This window comes from Melospiza melodia, chromosome 3 (genome assembly GCF_035770615.1).
Source record: "Melospiza melodia melodia isolate bMelMel2 chromosome 3, bMelMel2.pri, whole genome shotgun sequence".
In the NCBI taxonomy this organism is placed as follows: Eukaryota; Metazoa; Chordata; class Aves; order Passeriformes; family Passerellidae; genus Melospiza; species Melospiza melodia.
In genome coordinates, this window is record NC_086196.1 from 23,869,601 (window position 1) to 23,888,905 (window position 19,305).

At 42.9% G+C, this 19,305-nt stretch overlaps 1 protein-coding gene across 3 annotated transcripts in view; it reads right to left on the bottom strand.

The window, feature by feature from the left end:
- Nucleotides 1-19,305, bottom strand: part of FYN (FYN proto-oncogene, Src family tyrosine kinase) — a 138,675-nt gene that overhangs the window by 78,763 nt on the left and 40,607 nt on the right. The gene's annotated exons all lie outside the window — the stretch shown is intronic.

Genomic DNA, 19,305 nt, shown 5'->3' on the forward strand with positions numbered 1-19,305 from the left:
ACTGCTGGAGGAGTAACTTCACACCTATACACAGATGACTTGGAGCCCTGCACTACTGATCATGAAAACCTGCCTCAGCTGCAGAAACAGCAACTCTTGTGCCAGCACCTCTCCTGAAAGACGCTGTAGGCATAAACAGGAAACAAAAGGGGAATGGCTTCTTAAATCAAGTTATTTTTACTGGTCATCATTACATAAAAAGCAGTTACGAAATTAGAATTTCTATTAAGGAATAACCAAATAAATATTCCTCTAAAACATGGAAACTGAATCACATTGCTCTAAGTCCTGATTAGCAAGCAGGCATTTGATATTATAAAGCTCAGACTTCATTTGAGCAGAGGGATCAGGGTGGGGAGAAAAGAAAAAAAATTACAAATCAGAGGAGGCTGTTGTGAGAGATTTTTGAGACAGATATTTTCTAACAGAAAAGCAAAAATGTAAGCATCGTCTCTGCTTGCTTTCCTTGCTTAGCAATTGAGAAAAAGAGTGGGTATATCAAGGAATAAAGAAAAAAAATGAACACCCCCTCCTCTCCCATCACCTTTTGTACAGCTTGGCAGAGTTTATGAAAACACTGAAAAAAAAAAGTGGGTCTTAACTGCTTTGCTCAAACTCAGGGAAGGTGGTTATTATTCCAGCACCATCTATTTCCCTCCCTAGCTTCCAGGCATTTGGCCTGGAAAGAAAACATCAAGTCAAGAAACTCTACTTCTGCCTCCGAACTAATTGGATAAAATCTGCATGCAGAAAAGTTAGAAGCTTAAGTAATGAGCCAGGTCCAAAACAATCCAATGGCACCTCAACTCAGGATTAGCTCATTATTTTCTTCTACACCATGAGACTGATTTAAAATTTTCCTTAGAGGAGTGACAAATAAGGGAACTCTGTACTTCATGCTGCTTGTCCCAGGAATGCTTGAAAGACAAGGGCTGGCACCACTGCCAAAAGGGGCTGAACTCCCCCCAGCACTGGTGTGGAGCTTCTGGATGCAGCCCTGGCAGCGCTCCCTTCCTCTCTCACCCCAGCACAACTGCCTGTGCAGCAACCAGGACTAAACCAAACTGGGGAAATTCTTCAGACAAGCTTGTGAGTGACTGAACAGAATAGAATAAAAAATTAAAATAAAGTAAAATAAAATAAAATAAAATAAAATAAAATAAAATAAAGCCTGTGCTGACTCTAGGTTAAAAGGGAGGAAAAGATGGAAAGGACGGACCAAGAGTACAGCTCCACTTGTAACATGTAACATTCCCACGTTACAGCATGCTGCTGCTTTAATACACGCCAAGGGAGCCTGGCCCAAGCCTTTCACTGAGACCACCTATGACCAAAACTAGCAAGAAGGCTAGGGAAAGAGGTGTCTTGTTAAATCTAAGGCAGCCACACAATTTGCCATCTCTCTAGCCTTGCAGGATTTTCACAACTGTAGGGATGGCAGATAGAAAGCTTGGGGAAGCCTTTTGCTTGATTTTAGATGATGAAAAATGTGCTGTATCTCTTCGGCTACAAAGGAGAAGAGAGGCTTGGAGGCGGAACAGGGAGGGAGAAGGGAAGGGAAGTATTTTGCTGCATAATTGAGGGTGAGGGCAGGACATAGCATGCAGAGTAAACCAAAGATTATTCACTCTTTATTTGTGTTCAGTCTGGGGGCCCATACAGAATTCAATTTCAGTCTTAATGATTTTCATTCTACCCAAGAATGTAGGGGAAATATTCCTTTTTCTTGAAGGCTTGGATCATGATACATATCTCCAAATTTTAATGAGCACTTTTTAGAAAAGCTCTGCTCACTTTGGAGAGTACAGCACAGGAGATGCAAAATAAATTAATACAGGCCTCAAGGCACACCAGTTACAATTAGTATAACAAATAGAAGAGGAAACAAACAGTTTGTCCAACCAGTGTCCAAATGAAAGCATCTCCTCCTACATGGTAAGACACAGAAAATCCTTAGCACACCAATGGACACGAAAAGTTGTGCTGAATCTCAGAGCGACATGATTTGAAACATTAAAGAAAAGCAAAACACTTCTGGGGGACAATCAGAGTTATTATCTGCCAGGACCAGCCTTTTCCTGCAGGCAGGACAAGCTTCCACAAATTGCCACCTTTCACCAAAAACCCGTATCCCCCTCCTAGTGTTACATATATATCAGCAGTGTAGCTATGTAGCTTGTGGAAAAGTCACTTTCTTTTTGTAAAGAAGTATTTTGTGAAACAATGTGGCAAGCAGCATAACTAGACATCATTTGCGTGTTCGCTTTCATGACATTGTCTGCTACATGAGACAACCTCTATTTTTCCTCATCAGCTTTCAGATGTGTTTTTGTCAGTTCATACTGGGATCAGAATTAAGTTTATTACTACTGACAAAAGAGAAATCACTGAAAGCAGACATGGTAAATGCTTTTTTCTCAACCCTCCACTCCCAAATCCATCAGCACTCACCAACTTCAAAGGTCTTTGAATCAAATGCATTGTGAATAATCCTAGATGGGAACCCACAAAACTCCTGATTGTTCATTGAAGCAAAATCTGTTCAGTGACAATTTACTCACCATTGAAAACAGATAATAACATGACTGAAAGCATAAAAACAGCCACACACAGAGGGTGCTGGCCTGGTACATGTTGCAGTTCATACGAGTTTCACCCAGCTGGAGGAAGTGGCTGGTTGAAGTCATAAGTGGTCTTACATACTTTTCAAATGCCAGTAGATGCAATTGAGTTTATGGCACTCAAACACAGAAGAAAATCTACATAATTATGAACATCTGTCAGTTTTCTATTAGCAACATGCTTCTGCTGCTGTTTTTTCAAACCTCAAGTAGAAGCAGGCATTCCTGGTGCTGGGGCTGCTATTTTACTTGGCAAAAACTAGGAAGATTAAGTTTTTCATGCTGAACAGTTTACAAAGGAACATGTCTGGATCAGGATGTGTAACCAGTAAATGAGCTGGATCCACTTTGAAAAGAAAGTGTTGGTTAGTCTCTTCAGAGTAATAGCCTGCTTTTTTTTATCTGTTTCAATGTCAGTCATGCTTATGTTACACTACATCATACCACACAGATTTGGGGCCATGAATTGGTCCAAAAAGTTCTTTTCAGTAGTAGGTTACTAGGACTCTGCTCTAGCAATATCAAGCTACTCTTTACGGACTGCTTGAAGATTCTGTCACCCAGGACTCTGCTGACACTGGCTGTTTGAACAAATCTATGGAAGCACACACGTTCAGTTTTTAATAGAGCACATGCAGCATATTCCACCTATTCCCATCACCTAAGATTTGGAACCTTACTAAAACCAAAAACCAACTAACCAAAAAAACCTCCAACTGACCGAAACCAAGAAATCCCTTCTAGAAGCAACACTGAACAGAAGGAGAAAACCAATATCCTACATGCTGAATTCACACAGCCAGTTTATAAAGGAACTGCACATCTTAACTTACATAAAGTAATCCTTTACTGTGCAATGCCAGATTACATATAAAGAGCCCTTATCCTGTGAACATCTGAAAGCTTTCCAACAATAAAACATTTAAAGTTTAAGGGAAGCTTATAGGCTTGTTCTTACACAGAGACAAAAGCCTCCCTGTTAGCCTGAAACCATCCCTTTTCTAAGTGAGGTCCCAGATAGCTGGCACATGATGTGAAAAAGCCTTGTCATCAACAGGCTTGGGGAGAGAGAGCTGAGGGCAGAAAGAGAAAGCTCCCAACAAAATCTGCTCTTGCAACAAGTCCAGACACACCCCTGGACAACAGCAAAGGAAAAAAACACCAACCACCAACACTATTAGAAAACTTAGACTAAGACAATACTATTCTAGTGGTTTGTCCTCCCACGCAACAGTGCCAAAACTTGGAAAGAGGACAGGAGCTATGGGAGAGGCACTCTGCATTTTTTCATGTCAAAATCACTGGGTTCCTAAAAGAGTTACTGGAAAGCTTCCGCACATGCAGGATGTAAATAAGGATCACTAGGTCCCTCTGTTAAAGGAGTCCAAAAGTAGTTTAATAGTTTCAAAACAAGAATGTTTGTCTGCACCATTAAACTTGTTCCTGTCTAAAAACACGTCTGCCCTTTCCATTTGGAGCAGAAGGAACTCAGATGCCAAGTCACCACTGCAGTGGCAACAAGTCTTAAGAAACAGGAAACGTGGGAAGAAAACACCAGGAAAACAGAGGTTTTGCTCAAACTTTTTCTGATTTAATAAAATGGAGCTGTGAAGAGAAAGAAATCCACAAACTGTGCTAAAGATCAAAAGCTGAGCTGCTATATTGACTCACCTTTAGCAGACGTGCTACTGTCAGCTGTTGCCCATGTTCTGTGGCTCCCAGCCCTGCCCAAGCTGCTTGCTCTCCTTCACCCTGGGCTGTGCCCCTCACCCAGGCAGTTCCAGCCCTTCAATACTGCCAGCTCAGTATCAGTGATATCAGTACCTTCTGCCTTTCTCTACTTTCAAACTGGATAAACTAAATAAAATCTTCACCCACAACTCCTTTTCCATGCATCAGCTTGGCTTTGTAATGGCAGAGCTGAAAGCATAAAGCTGGGATCTGGAAATGCAGCACCATCCAACAGCAACTCCTGCCTGGAAAGCGCCAGCAGAGGCAGAGAGGGTGGATGTGTACACTGACCCAGCAGAGGCAGATGCAAAGAATCAAAAGATGCCAACAGCTTTAAGAAACCCTCTGTGGGACAGCCGGTGGTTATGGTGAGCAAGTGGAGAATGGCACAGTGAAGCCACCGGTGACAGAAAGGCCATGGCACTTGAGGCCCACTCTTAAATCCTGCCCTTTGAAAGTGTTCTGAGAAGAACCCAAACCCTGTGGCACCCCTGGTCATCCACACTGCTGGGGAGAGAGGCAAGAGTGCAGCTAGCTGTGTGTGAGCTGAAAGGCAGCCCATGCTGAGCACAGCTCAGCCTGCCCTGGAACTCCTGTCCCTGCGTCAGGAGGCCGTGGGCAGCCATAGGGGAAGCTATTAGCAAGCTCAATACTGAGCAGGCACTCAGACTGAGAGTGCCACATATGAGGGGCATGTGATTGCAGCAACACACTTCAGTTCTCAAAATAGTAGAAAAAAGAACTTCATTAATTATGGGAAGAGCACTTGCATTTCACTTTGCAGAAAAACGAGAAGTACTATGCCCCAAACAATTTTTTAAAAAATGAATGAATGGAGATCATAGTCCTAAAAATAGACTGAACTCTCTATCCCTCTGAGCTGGCTCCTAGAAATGCTGCTGGGGATCTCTGGGGCTGAGGGAAGGCACAGGCAGACAGTGATGTGGGGACATGGTGGCTACAGCCAGTGCTGCGTCACTCTCCCAGACCCCCAGCCTGCTCATCCCTACCTGCCCAGTATCCCACTGGCATCAGTGAAACACTTCTATGGCCAGAAATAGGTGCTCACATCACTATAAAAGTTAAAAAATACAGCAGGGGAAAAAACCCCATGCATAATTCAAGGTTTCAGAAGCCTTTGTTTTAATAATTGATTTTCCAGTTTGTTTTAGAGAAGAAAATGCCTTCCTTCTAAAGATACAGGATTGACACAGAAGGACCTTTAGCAGAAACTGGCTAAACAGTGTATTTACAAACCTCCTGCAGAAGCAGTAAAGGCCATTTAGAAGTGCAATTACAGTGTAAAGCAAATGTAGATTTTGTATACAAAATTTTGCTTTTATAAGAAATTGTTATTATAAACAAATTTCCCCTTCCCCTTATGAGAGAATCTTAGTTATACAATAAATATTTTTGTGCTTTGATCAGTGTGCATGGTTTTAATTAAGGACATTTCTTCCATGACATACAATAAACACATACACAGAGAATATATATAGAATATATATGCTGGTGTTGCAATATTACAGTACCCATAATGTCAGTCATTCCCATTATGGAAGAAATCATTAAGAATACACACATGGGAACACACAGACTCAAAGTCCTGGCAAATTTACTTCAAGGCTTTAAAGGTTAAAAGAATTCAGCACAAGTATCTCTTAGGACAAATTGGGTGTGTTTACTGAGGACTTCTTGTAGTTCAGCCAATACATGGATTTAGCTAATTTTAAATGAGCCAAATGATACTTATATCTTGTACATGCAATACTTTAATGGCTTGATCGCTTCCTATTGTGGTTTCACAACTGCTGCAATTCCAAATTGTCCCAGAGTGAAAAGAAAGCATGGGGGGGCAGGCAAGGTGAGCCTTTGCAGAAGATACCCCACCTACATGTGCCACACTTCCCGATGTGCAACACAAAAATGTTGAAAAGAGGCTGATATTCTGCAAGAATGGGCTATTTGTAAACCTATTTCTGTATCAAAGAAGGCCTGTGATGTGAAAAGTAAACAGTGTAAGAAAAGAATATAGCAACACGATTAGAATACAAACAATGAGAATGCTGCACTGTAAACTAATTATTAACTACAACAAGCTGAAAATAAACTGTTTCCTTTTTGCCATGTTCACTTTAATCTTCTGAGAGGCAGGAAGGGGGAAGACAGGAGGAGGCAGCGGTTTCAGACGTGTGGAGCTTATCAAATCCCAGATCGGATGATTAGAGCACAGCTAAAAAGAAAACATCCTCTCTCCCCACCTCTCTCCCTCCCCAGAAAGGAAGCACAGCCTTTAGGACCAATCTGCAGTGTTTGTTTGCTGCTCTTTAAGGGATTACTCTGGAGAACATTTTTCTTAAGCTGTTCTTATCTCTTTCTGGAAGTTTCAAAACAAACAAGAGTACTGGAAATAGAAGAACAAAAAAACTTGACTTTCTGGTTTATTTTTTTAAATAGTGAGACAAGTAAAGAAAACAAATAAGGTCCTTCATTGTCACATAAGACAAAACGGAAGGGAATATAACCTTGAAATCTGAGAAGCATTGCAAAACCCAGGAAAAAAATCACCAATGGGCTGAGGATGGGGATGAGTGAAAAAAAAAAAAAAAAAAAAAAAAAAAGAGGGCTGTCCCTCATGCTACTTCACTTATTATTTATTTACTTACTTTAATGATGAGACTTTATGTTGCTGGGTTCTATATTCAGGAAATAACATGAATAAATACATACATAAATAAAAGGAACAACCACAAAATTTACTGTATTTTGACAATTTACCTTCAAAAAACACCTTAAACAACTATCCCTGCTCTTCAGTGGCTTCCAAAAAAGACTCTCCCATAGTGCAAACAGGAAATTAAATTCTCAGGACAACACACTAGAACTATGAATGAAAAGATTTTGCACTGATGTAATGCTTCAGCCTCAAGCTCTAGATCAAATCTTTATTCTTTCACACTGCCCTTAAAGACAACAGGTTTTCCCTCAGAAAGCAAGTGTCCCAGTGTGAACCAGAAAAACACAAGGCTCATGTAATTCCAGGATTGTGCTACATTAATATAAACCTCTTTGCAGTGCAGAAGCTGCACAAAAGCATTTATTTTGTTGAAATATTCTAAGGATTTAAAATGTCATCACTATTCAGTACAACCTCCCTATTTTTTTTGTCTTTTGTTTTTCAAGATTAAGCGAACGCCTGATCAGTGGAACTAATGCAAGTGAATTTCCAGCTCATCTGGACGTGTGATGCTAACTTTACAATGAGAGTCCTTCCCACACTGCATCCCAGTGCTCCTGGCTCTCCCACAGCCCCAGATGCCTGGTGGGCAGTTGCATTCACTGCACAAGCCCTGCTGCAGCCACTGCTGAGCTGCTCCAGGGGTCTGCAGCTCCCTGCTCCTGCTGCCAGCACGCCCAGCCCACGTCCCTGCAGCAGCTAATGCCTGGAGAAAGGGCAGGGCAGGCAAATGCTGCCCTGAAGGCCCCTCCCTGGCTGGAGGCAGCCTGCAAACTTATAAAGAGGAGGACTGGTGTACAAACACACTGAGTTACAGCCTAGCCCCCACTTCCTCAGGAAACTGGGCTGAAATATCTGGTTTTTCTCTTGCTATGCCCACATCTTACACCACCAATATGCAGACGCAGCTTTAAAAAAAAAAAAAAAAAAAAAAAAAAAGAGTAGCACAGACATAAGGCTTAAGGGCCTATATCCTCATACAGCATCTGGATTTCTGTCTCAGACATGTTTCAGAAGTGTCATTGATTTCCTGTTTAATATTCATGCTTTATTGCTGCACAAAGCCAGCCTCGGCTCAAAGAGCGATACATTACTCTCCTACCCTCCAAGAAGATCCTTAATGAGGATATTCTGGTTTCTTGATGTTCAGAGGCCTTCTGTTGGTGTCAGCAGAAGATCAGAACACAGGGCACATGGACAAGGAGAAGTCAGCTCTGCCTGTTAAAACAGCTACAGGAGCAAAAGGGACCTTGAATGACCATCCAGGCAGCTTCCCTGCTCAAGGCAGAACAACTACACTTATGTTATTATTTTTATCAGGCCACCTGACCTGGCTGGGGGAAAAAAGATGTGTTTTGAGGCTCACAGTTCCCTGCTGAGCCTGAAGCCTCTCCCCTGCATCGCCCTGGTCCAGCCCTCAGACACGCCAGTTGGTCTGGTAAGATCCCTGCCTGCAAACCCTGCCTTCCTTGCATTGCCATGGTTACAACCATGCTGCTATTACCGGGCATGTTGAGCCTATTTTTAAAAGCCTGCAGTGACAGGAGATGCTGGTTAAGGCCTTAATCTCAATAAGGTCTAAAATTACAATGAGTGCTTACTACTTGTGCAAGCTGAAGATGGGCGGTGAGCTGCTCTGCATTGCCTGCATCCCAGACAAAAAGAGAACATTTCAAAGGAGAGACATAAAGGACAAGAAGAAAGTAGTCCTGCTGATATTAACCGGATGGGCTAGGTCAGCAGAAAATCTGTAGTGACATGTCAGAAAGCAGCTCGTGCACTGGAGGAGACAGGCATCACAGGAGGCTGGAGGAGAAAGATGCCCTCTTGGAGCTGGCTGACAGATGGGAATAGAGAGGAAGGGAGGTCTTTGGTGATAAAGATAGGCATCTTGTGCTGAATGATGAAATCAGTTTAGGAGTGTGTAGGGAAGGTTACACTGCTAAAAAATGAGGAAATGGGACAAATTTCTTTAGTGAAGACATTCTGGACAGATGGAATTACAATCTGAAGGCGCCAGAGAAAATGATGTTGCAGTAATTCAAGACAACAAATGAGTACTTAGATGTGAATTTCAGCTGTGTGGAGTGGATAGCACAGGGCATTTATAAAGACACTGTATGCAAGAAGAATCGGCTGATCGCAGAGCAAAGACACAGGGAACTAAGAGATGGACAGCTTTTGGCCTGGCTGAGGGACACTGATGTTGTCCATGGCAACAGCAGTGTGAGATAATGTGGAAAGCTGCAGGTGGAGGAAGGAAGAGAGGTATCAATGGATATCTGTTTAGTCATGCTGAATGAGACTTGGTGGCTTGGTATCCACAAAGAAGTGTAAAAGGACTGATAGAGGTTATAGCTTGGATGAGGGAAGAGAAAACTAGTTTTATGTTCCAGTCTCAACAACCTTATATACCTATGTATCTATGACTGGTGATTTTATATGTGTGGGGTGTGTGTGTGTGTGTGTGTGTGTGTGTAAATACATATTTGTATAAACACATTTGCATACATACATGTAACAAAGGAATCAGAGATAAAGCTGTAGTCAGAATAGGAGAAGAGAAAGAACACAGCTCTGTACTCCCTGATAGAAAACAGAAGTGGAAAAAGGCCTTTCTCCTTTTTCTTTTTTCGTAGCATTGGTAACAAAGCATGTAGTAGCAAAATTCTTGCCCGCTAACCCCCTGGAAAGTTTAAGCAGTCAAAAAAAAAAAATTAGCACCAGGACTGCATCATGCAGCTCAACAAATCTTCCACATTCGGAGGGCAGGTGTCCCATGCACCCACACTGCCACACACCTCAGAGGATGTGTGAACAGCTACTGGCTCTGTCAGCAGTGGCTTATCTGATACAACACCCCTTACAGCACGGGAGAGGCGTATTTTGGTCTAGTGATGGATGCGTGTGTAGCCATGTGTCAAATCTGCCAGCATGCTGAGTGCTGGGAACAAATGGCACTTTGAGAGCAGCGCATCTGGGTCACTGCCTGCTCTCGCTGTGCCTGTGAGGGCTGTGGGGAAGAACAGCGCAGCAGAGAGAAGCAGGCTGCGGATTTAAGGAGCTGTGCTGGCAGGTAATATCTAGGCCACTGTTTGTAAACAGGATACCCTCACCCTGGAACAACAGAAGTGGCTTTTTGGTACTGTAAGGGTAAGACTTTTGCCCCCCTATGTGATGAGGTGACACTGGTTTGTTTTCTTCCTACTCTCAGTTTTGCAGGTATAACCAGAATAATAAACCCACATTCAATGTCCCTCCCATCTTGAGTAAAATAGACTGCAAATCACTGAGAAATTACACACAGAAAGTACTCACAGGCTCTGCTTTTTAGTGCTGTAACTAGCTTGGACTCACGCATTTAGGAAATGTCACATTTGATTTTGACCTAGAATCAAGTTCACTCCGCCTGGCTGAAGCACAAGACGCCCCATTCATGCCTGGAGCGCAGCCTCCAGCTGCAGAATGTGGGTTACCAGCAGCAGGAGACATCTGAGAAGGAGCATTCAGAGCAGCACGTGTGCCACTTTCAGCCCTGAACGCATTCGATTATGAACTCCACAAAATGCATGAATGGTACAGGCTGACAGTACAATCCCTGGAAGTATATATCCATAACAATCCTATGGAAAAAACAAGGATGCACGCCTGAGAGCAACAAAGAGAGGAGACCTTTTTTTCCTCTTTCTTTGGAATATGCAAGCCAGCTAATTAATTTCCCCTCCAAAAAACCATTTGCACAATCTGGGAGCTGCTGCAAGGGCCAGTTGTGAAGATTTCAACAATAAACACCATCATCGGCAGCTAATCAATAGTCATATTTTAAATCTAAACTGTACATGATAAAAACATCCGGTTCCTTTTCCTCGCATATACTTTTACATCAAATGACAAATTGTCCATAGAATTTGGGATCACAACAGTCCCACAAAGCCATTGGCACTGCAGCTGAGCAGTCTGTGCAGGAATGCTACTGGCATGTCAAGACACCCTGCTCACCACACATTGCAGTTTTCACCTTGGACAACGACCAGTGTACTTGGTCTGCTTCCTCTCCCCATGCTACACATGCTTGCTGCACTTCTCCACTGCTTGCTGCACATCCAGCCCACCCTCACAGACAGAGAGCTACAAGTACTTTGAAACACCTCATGCATGCAAGGGTACCAAAAAAGGGATCTGCATTTCACCTTGCCATACACGTGTATGGGGAGTGAAAACAGCGCTCTCTACAACCAGATGGATGCATTTAAAAGAAGAGGACAAAAAGTAATGGTTCCTCATAAACACGTGTGTTCTATCAACTGCCTGAACACCAAAGCATTTCCCTTTTCCGGACAGACACCTCTGGGTCACATCTTTCAGCTCTCTGAAAATTTCAACAGCTCATTGGATTCCATTTCATGTAAAGAGGGGGAAGGGATGTGGACTGAGCACCAGATAGTCAAATGCAGAAATGGATTTAAATGGAAACTGAAATTCATCTCCCAAGAAGAGGGCTTCCAGTACCAGGACTATGTAAAAGGAAGAAAATAAGAAGGTGCAGAGTGACAGATGCATACCATACAGCTGGGACCATTTATGTCCGTAGAGTTTTCACTGCATGAGCAGTAAGAGAAGACATTCTCCTCCTAGGCAAGTTCTTTCTCACTCCAGGATTCACAGTGGAGCAATTACAAGCTTCCTAAAAGCCCTGCAAAGCTTTCAAGGCTTGCAGTAGCTACAGCTTCTGACCCAGACTCACTGTAAGCATCAGTAGAGAGCAGAGCAGTAGAAAACATTGCAGCCTGGGTGAATAAATAAAAACTTGCTGTGTGTGAACTTCAGCAAGTCCTGCCCTACTTGCCTTTAAAATGTCCATTGGTCCTTTTGGTATTAGTGATGTAAAAAATTAAGACTGTAACAGGCCTGTTTAGGAAGGCTGGCTCCTTTATCAACAGAACTTGCAGTGCTGCCCTGCAAGTGTCAGGCTTACCTCTCATTTTATGGGGGGAAGCACCAGCACGTACAAAGTAACAAGGGTATACAAAGCATTTTGTAGGCTTGGAATAAAACCCTGATTGTAGGATTCACAGAAAAGAATTTATGTTAACAGAGCAAGCTATTTATAGCATCTTGCCATAGAAATGAACTGTCTCTTGGTTCCTGTCCTCGTGAAACGCAGCTTTTTAGCCAGAGAAACCCTCTCTTTACTCTAAAAGCGTGGGTGAAGGGGGGCATGGGGAAAGGGAAGCTCTCTGACATACACCCTGCTGGCTCCAGTTATACTGGAGATAGGGTCTTCCTGTGCAGTGGCACAAAAGGGACTGATGGCCTGAGCCCAGAGCAGTCCCAGCACCCTTCCCCAGCCCCCTCAGCCTTGCAGTGACAGAGCTGCCTGTGCCGTGGCTATTGCTCACAGCTCTGAGCTGTGCCTTCCTTGCCCATGGACACACAGGATCAAGCGGGATTGCTCTTTCCAGGTTCCTCAAGCCCTGAATGTTTAATTACAGGCTCTTAGGCAGCGTTAATCCAAGTATACCTAAGGAAGATTACAGTTCCTTGAAAGAGCACAGGGAAAAACCAAGAGGGACAGAACCCGGTCTCTCCCCAGCCAGCCCTTCAGAACATCTCAAATCAGAGCAATATGTACATATTTCTTACACTTTCTGAAATGAAGGTATACATACCTTAATTCTGATCACACACAGCCAGCCAGCTAGAAACTCACATTCCTGTGAGTTTCACAAACCTCATCACATTAGCAAAATCATTACATGAAGTCTCACCTATTTGTTACAAATGACCCAAATCCACAGTCTGCTTACTACGCAAGCTTAATTAATTATTTCTGCCAGTTTGCTCAGACAAGAAGCTGAGAAAACTGCAGGCCCAAGACTGCACCCTCAGCAAGTTTGCTGGCACCAGGTTGTGGTGCAGTCAACATGCTGGAGGGAAGGAGTGTCATCCAGAGGGACCTTAGGAGGTTTGGGAGGTGGAACTGTGCAAATCTCATGACATTCTACAAGGCCAAGTGCAATGAAAGTCAGGACAGTCTCAAACACAAATACAGGCCTGATGGAAAACTGATTGAGAGCAGCCCTGAGGAGAAGGACCTGGGGATGTTGGTGGATGAGAAGCTAAACATGATCCAGCAACGTGTGCTCAGAGCCCAGAGAGCCAGCTCTGTCCTGGGCTGCATCCAAAGCACGGCCAGGCAGGAGATTCTGTCCCTCTGCTCTTGTGAGACGTGCCTGGAATGCTGCATCCAGCTCTGGGGCCCCAGACCTTCTGCAGGGAGTCCAGAGGAGCCCATGAAGATGATCAGAGGGTTGGAGCATCTCTCTTTTGTATGCAGGCTGAGGGAGCTGGGGTTGTTCAGCTTGGAGAAGAGAAGGCTCCAGGGAGACCTTATTCACCTCCCAGTACCAACAAGGAGGCTGCAAGAGAGCTGGAGAGGGACTTTCTACAAAGGAATATAGTGACAGGACAAGGGGGAATGGCTTTAAACTGAGAGTAGGTTTAAATGAGATATAAGGAAGAAATTCTTTACTCAGAGGTGGTGAGACACTGGGACAGGTTGCCCAGAGAAGCTGTGGGTGCCACATCCCAGGAAGTGTTGCAGGCCAAGTTGGATGTGGCTCTGAGCAATCTGGTCTTGTGGAAGGTGTCCCTGCCCTTGACAGAGTGGATGGAGCTAAATGATCTTTAAGGTCTCTTCCAACCATTCTATGATTTTATTAAAAAAACAACAACAAAAAAAAATTTGGAAAAAAAGCAAAATTAAGCAGATTTGTGTTTCAAAGCACAAAAATAGTAGATTAATAAATCAGAAACTAAAACATGCACACGCAGACAAATCCCTAATTTCTTTTAAGTACTTACATAAATAAGATGCAATTGATTTCTATATCCCTATCAGTAAGGGTTCTGTTGTTGAGCTTTTATATCTCAAGATCAGTGCTATCTGGCCAATAAACTAGACCCTGGTGTTCAGAGATTACAGTTTAAACTGACTTAGAAAAGAGAAAATAATGAAAAAAGCCTTTTTAACCTACAAAAAGTTTTTATATTTTGGCAAAAAGCATTATTTCAGACTAAAATAACCTCACTTTTCCCAGTTGGGACTCTACATATCCTCAGTACCCCCTGCCCTTTGCAAACTTTAGAGAGAACACAGGCTCTCACTGTATTTTTGTCACTAAGTCTCATCCATCAACAACTCTGCAATAAAACATCTCATAGATGGTTCCCTCACACTGCTTCCTTTCAGTATCTCATGCTGACAACACTCTTAGTTGGTTTATAAAAAGGCATATCTTAAATCAAATTATTGTACCAATAATCTTAAATTAGACTAATGGGAACTCTGAACTGAAAATAAATCTCTAAAAGCTATAGGGTATACATATATCATGAGACTTTATTAAACTATAAATCTGTTGATTACAATCTTATTTTGTGAAGACAGAATTATCTTAAGCCAATTTGTTGCTGAACATAATAGCATTTGGTGTCTATAATGAAAATTAGATTATATCAGGCCAAGTTTGTTTATAATTTTAGATCAACAGAATTAGACACAGTGAAGTGTTCACACAGATGAAATAATGAAATGCAATATGTTTTCCTTTCATTTCCACTCCCATTTGGTACTCCCTGAGTACTTGCTGCACAGTACCAGAAATTTTGTTTGAAAAGAGAAAATTCTCCTTCTGCATTTCACAAAGAGTTTGATTAAGCTGATACACAACATCACTTATTGAAAAGGTGAACCTCCAAAATAAATCAGAAGTGCTGATCAAGATAAACCCTGAGCTGTCCCTATCTCTTAGATGCAGAGGCTGTTCTGATGCAATTCTCCATTTACCTCAGTTCACCTGATTTTCCTGTTGGCTACACTGCACTGATCACTGAATCTTTGAGACACAAGGGGTTACTATCAATCACCCCAAAATGTTTTAGTTTAAATTATGGAACAGTGATGGGTGAGCAACACAGGAGAGCACGTGTGAGCAGGAACTTCTGAGGCTGGCTGTGTCACCCCAGAAGTCCTGTCTTGAACCACAGCCTGGAGGGAAAAGCAGAGTGCACACAAAGTTTTTACATCCTTGCACTCAACAGAAGTAGAAAGGTACACCTAAAATATAAGCTTAAATGTAAGTGATATTTTCTTGTGCTGACAACTCAGAGTCCTTCAGACTTACAGATCACTGATTCAGAGACTTTGCACCAGCTTGTTTATTGATGACTGACCAAATCACAAACCTCTGCATGAAAAACATTGTGCAAGCTTCTACATGGTCATTTCACCACCCTCATCACAGTCATCACCACCCTTCACAGGAAGATCTGGGTGCTACGGTTGTGTTCATATCATCTCTAGATCTTGGTCATGGCGGCACTCAGCTTCCATTGGGAGGAAATCAATGAAATTTGGTCTGCCTCAAGCCATGTTTTTTACATGTGGGCTGTTTGGGAGGATTGTGAGGACATGAAGTGATGGTGGTGTGCAGCCAAAGTTGTCTTTAAGCTTTTGCTCTGCCCTGCCCAGCCCTTCCACGATGATTCAGTTTCTTTGCAGTGGCTGGAAATCAACTGCAAAATAAGAAAGTTTTCCTTCTAGCAACTGGTATTTTTAATTCTTTCTGTCCAGTGTCAAGGAAGGAGAGAGAACGGAAGGGAAAGGAGATCCCACATACTTCAGTTATTTATTTAGATTTGCTGCAAATATTCAGAGGTCTCAATTGTCCTGTTACCCGGCCGGTAAATAGCAGTGGTGACGCACTCCAAGAAAGTATCCCCCATCGAACAACCAAAATAACTTCTGCCAGCACCAACTGTCACATGTCAAAACTCCACGCTATTCTTGGAGCAGATGCAGGCTTGGGAATTTTTCTTTCTTTCTTTTTTTTTAAAGCGAAGTAATTTCAAACCAGTCCAACCAACACATGCGATGTGTGTGATGGCTTTGGCAGCCGCTAATTTTCTAAATGATAATTACTGGCAGTTTATCAGCTTTAACACTTTGAGACAGGCAGTTTGACAGTGTTAGCGGACGCTGCTGAACCAAAATACAGTTCCCACGGGCTCTCTCACACACTTTTTCCTTCTTGCTGGTTGAAGAATTTCAAGTGCTCAGCTATGATCTGGCAAATCCTTACCCTGCACTAGTTCTCAGAGCACTGCCAGCGGGGCTCTATTAAATCTCCACAGCATACACCATTAAAAAAAACCCAAAACTTTTACAATGTATTAATTGTACCCTCTCTGACACATGACTGCAAATAGCTCTGGCAAACAACTGTACGTCGATGAATAAAAAGTTTGTTTGACCAAAGAGGAATTGGAGTTGCTTGGCACTGAAGATGAAAACAGCAAAGCACCAGCTGACACATCTCACGCAGACTGTCCTATCAGGTCTCCTGTACTTATCCTTATATATAACACAGAGCAAAACTTTGCTTGAAGCTCTGGATTTAAAGACCAAGATTCCTGGGCAAACTGAAGTATTAGCCTCTTCAGACTCTGAATTTATCTTATTAGCCCTCTGCCAGTCTAGTGACTTCACAAATGAACTTTTACAAGTTCTATTTTTTCCTCTAGCAGAGGTAAAATTTTTCTTAAACACACACACACACATTACTGGAATACTAGCAAGGAAAAAAAAGATAAATTTTATATTTTTTTAAAATCCTGAAAGCTGATCTTCCATGTTGTATTAGAAAGCTGTAATTCTATACTTTAGACTCGGGTAAGTTGAGGATGTTAAGTCACAGGTACTAAATCTCTGGAACGTCAGAGTGCCATGCCCACTTTCAGCCAAACCTTCAATGCTCCTGATGTGTTTTGCTTCTGTGAAGCACACTTCATGCCATTAAGTGTCTGCACAATGCAAACAGTCATCAGCTATGTTGGCCTTTTCCTCTTTTATATACCCTCTGTCCTACAGAATTTCTAATGATAATCTCTCTGGGCCAACAATTTGAAAGGCTTAGCCACAGAGAAGAAATGTGCTTTACGTCGTCATTCTGCATCCAGAACTCACCACTCTCACCGACAGGGATTTTATGGAGTAGGATCTTCACAAGTGCAAGGTGAGATGCTTTACATCAAAAGAATCAACATCACTAAGGACTCCTAGTGTGACAGCTCTGCACTGTTCTTCTCATCCTTCTAATTTTCAATGGGAAAATTCTCACTCATTTCTGTAGGAGCATGCTCCTTCTGACAGGAAAAAAAACCAGAATGCATGAACAACTGCTTCCTACTGTCTGTAAAATGTAAGTTCCTTTTCAGGCAGCATCAGCATCCACCACAAATGTTGCATTCCCAAAATCACAAGTATTCTCCCTATCACAAATTACGACACCTTAGTGAAAATATATTGCAGGACTTTGGAAAGATGAAAGGGACAAATAAACCATTTAACCTTTTGGCTTGAAAAACCTCAGACAGGAACAGGAACCTTTCATTTAAACTTTACACTTCCATAGTGGCCTGAATCCCAAGGCAAAGCAAACATCTGAAAGAGAAAGAGCCCAAAACCCTGAACATAAGCAAACCCCTGAATATATTGGAAAAGTAAACCCAGGTGCTTCTCCTTCACTCCCTCGCTGCCAGGGAGCTGTTGCCCACCTTTGAAGCCAGAGAGCACCCCTTGCATGCCCATACCCAGCTGGGGAATACCCCCTTGCCCATCAGGACCCCTGCTCAGAGCATGGCTGATGCATGAGGTGAAAGCAGAACCTGTGGCCCCATGCACACACAGGGACTGCAGACAGGCAGCCCAGCCTCAGCCTCTTATTTCCACCTGAGAGTTCCCTTCAGATGGCAGAGACTCACTTTGGAGGGTGCTTAGAAAAAGTATGCAAAGCATCATCTTTGCCTAGCTACAAAAGTCCAAACTGTGGGAGGCAGGTTGATAGCAGAAGGAACCTCAGAAAAAAATCTTAAACTGTGGAGAAAGTAGTGAGTGGTGAACACCTGCTTCCTTCTGCCCAATAGTGGTGGAAGGAAGTCCTTTACAGAAGATGAAAGAAATGTAATTTCAATGCACCTCAATGCCAGGTGATGCTGCTCAGTTACTGGAAGAACTTTTCAGGACAGTGAAGAAGGTGTGGAGTGGGTATGGGGAAGAAGTTATCCCCACAAAAAAATCCCCCACCAACACTCCTCCCTGACACAAGCAGCTTGGCACTAATAGCATCTACTCTTCAATCTGCACAATGCCCTCCTGGTGGGGAGCAGGGCAGGGTGGCACCACTCACAGCAGGTGTGAAAACCAGAAGATCAAAAATGTACAGGGGTTCAAGTTCTGGAAACACCAAAGGGAGTCTCTACTTTGGGAGATGGGAAGGACTTTCTACAGAGCCCCTCCATCCACTGCTGCACACCTCACAGCCAAGTCCCCAACAGCGGTGCCTTAGGCTATCTGTGTGCACACCCCCTGAGCAGTCGTGAGGCAGAACCTCACCCAGACTCTGGTCAGGCAGCATGGGAAGACAGAGCCCCACAGGCTTGTGTAAGAGCTGTGATGAGCAATTGTCTGAAGATAAAGCATCATCTGCTTCATGCCACCATTTCCTTCCAGCTAAGTACTTATTCCTGCTATGAAGCCACTACTTAGTTCTTCAGAAGAGCAAGTGATTTCTGAGGAGGAAGCATCTGACACATCCCTCTGGACTACATCCCTCTGGAGGGGTGAATGCTGATGCAGGCTGTGTCAGCAGCAAGTCCCCTGTGCAAACACAGTGCTAGCAGTGGCTTCTCACCTTATTTCTCTGCAGAGGCAGGTGACTGCACAGGGGTTTTACAGGAAGCCTGTGTTGGTATGGAGGCAGACCCTGGTTTCACTTTCTGTTCCGTTCTCTGAGCTTCTGGACAATACCTAGGGAGAACTTCACATCGGGGTAGTAAAAAGCAGTCTAACAATTTTGTTGCTTCCCTTTAACTTATGCACTCTTCTCTATCATCTCCTTTCACATGGAAAGATGGTTAGTATCTTTCTCAGCTGTGACAAATTGCGATGATCATAGTGACTGTTAAAAGATTTAGGGAAGAATCCCAAAAACGGTATTTGCGAAACTGGCTTCCAAATTCTATTCAATGTAAGTTTAAATCCTTAAGGATCACCTTGACTTTAGTTTTACAACTTTAACAAAATAGCCAACAACATTTTGATTAATCACCTGTTCCTTCAACTTTGTGTTTTTATTTCCATGAAGAAGAACGTGG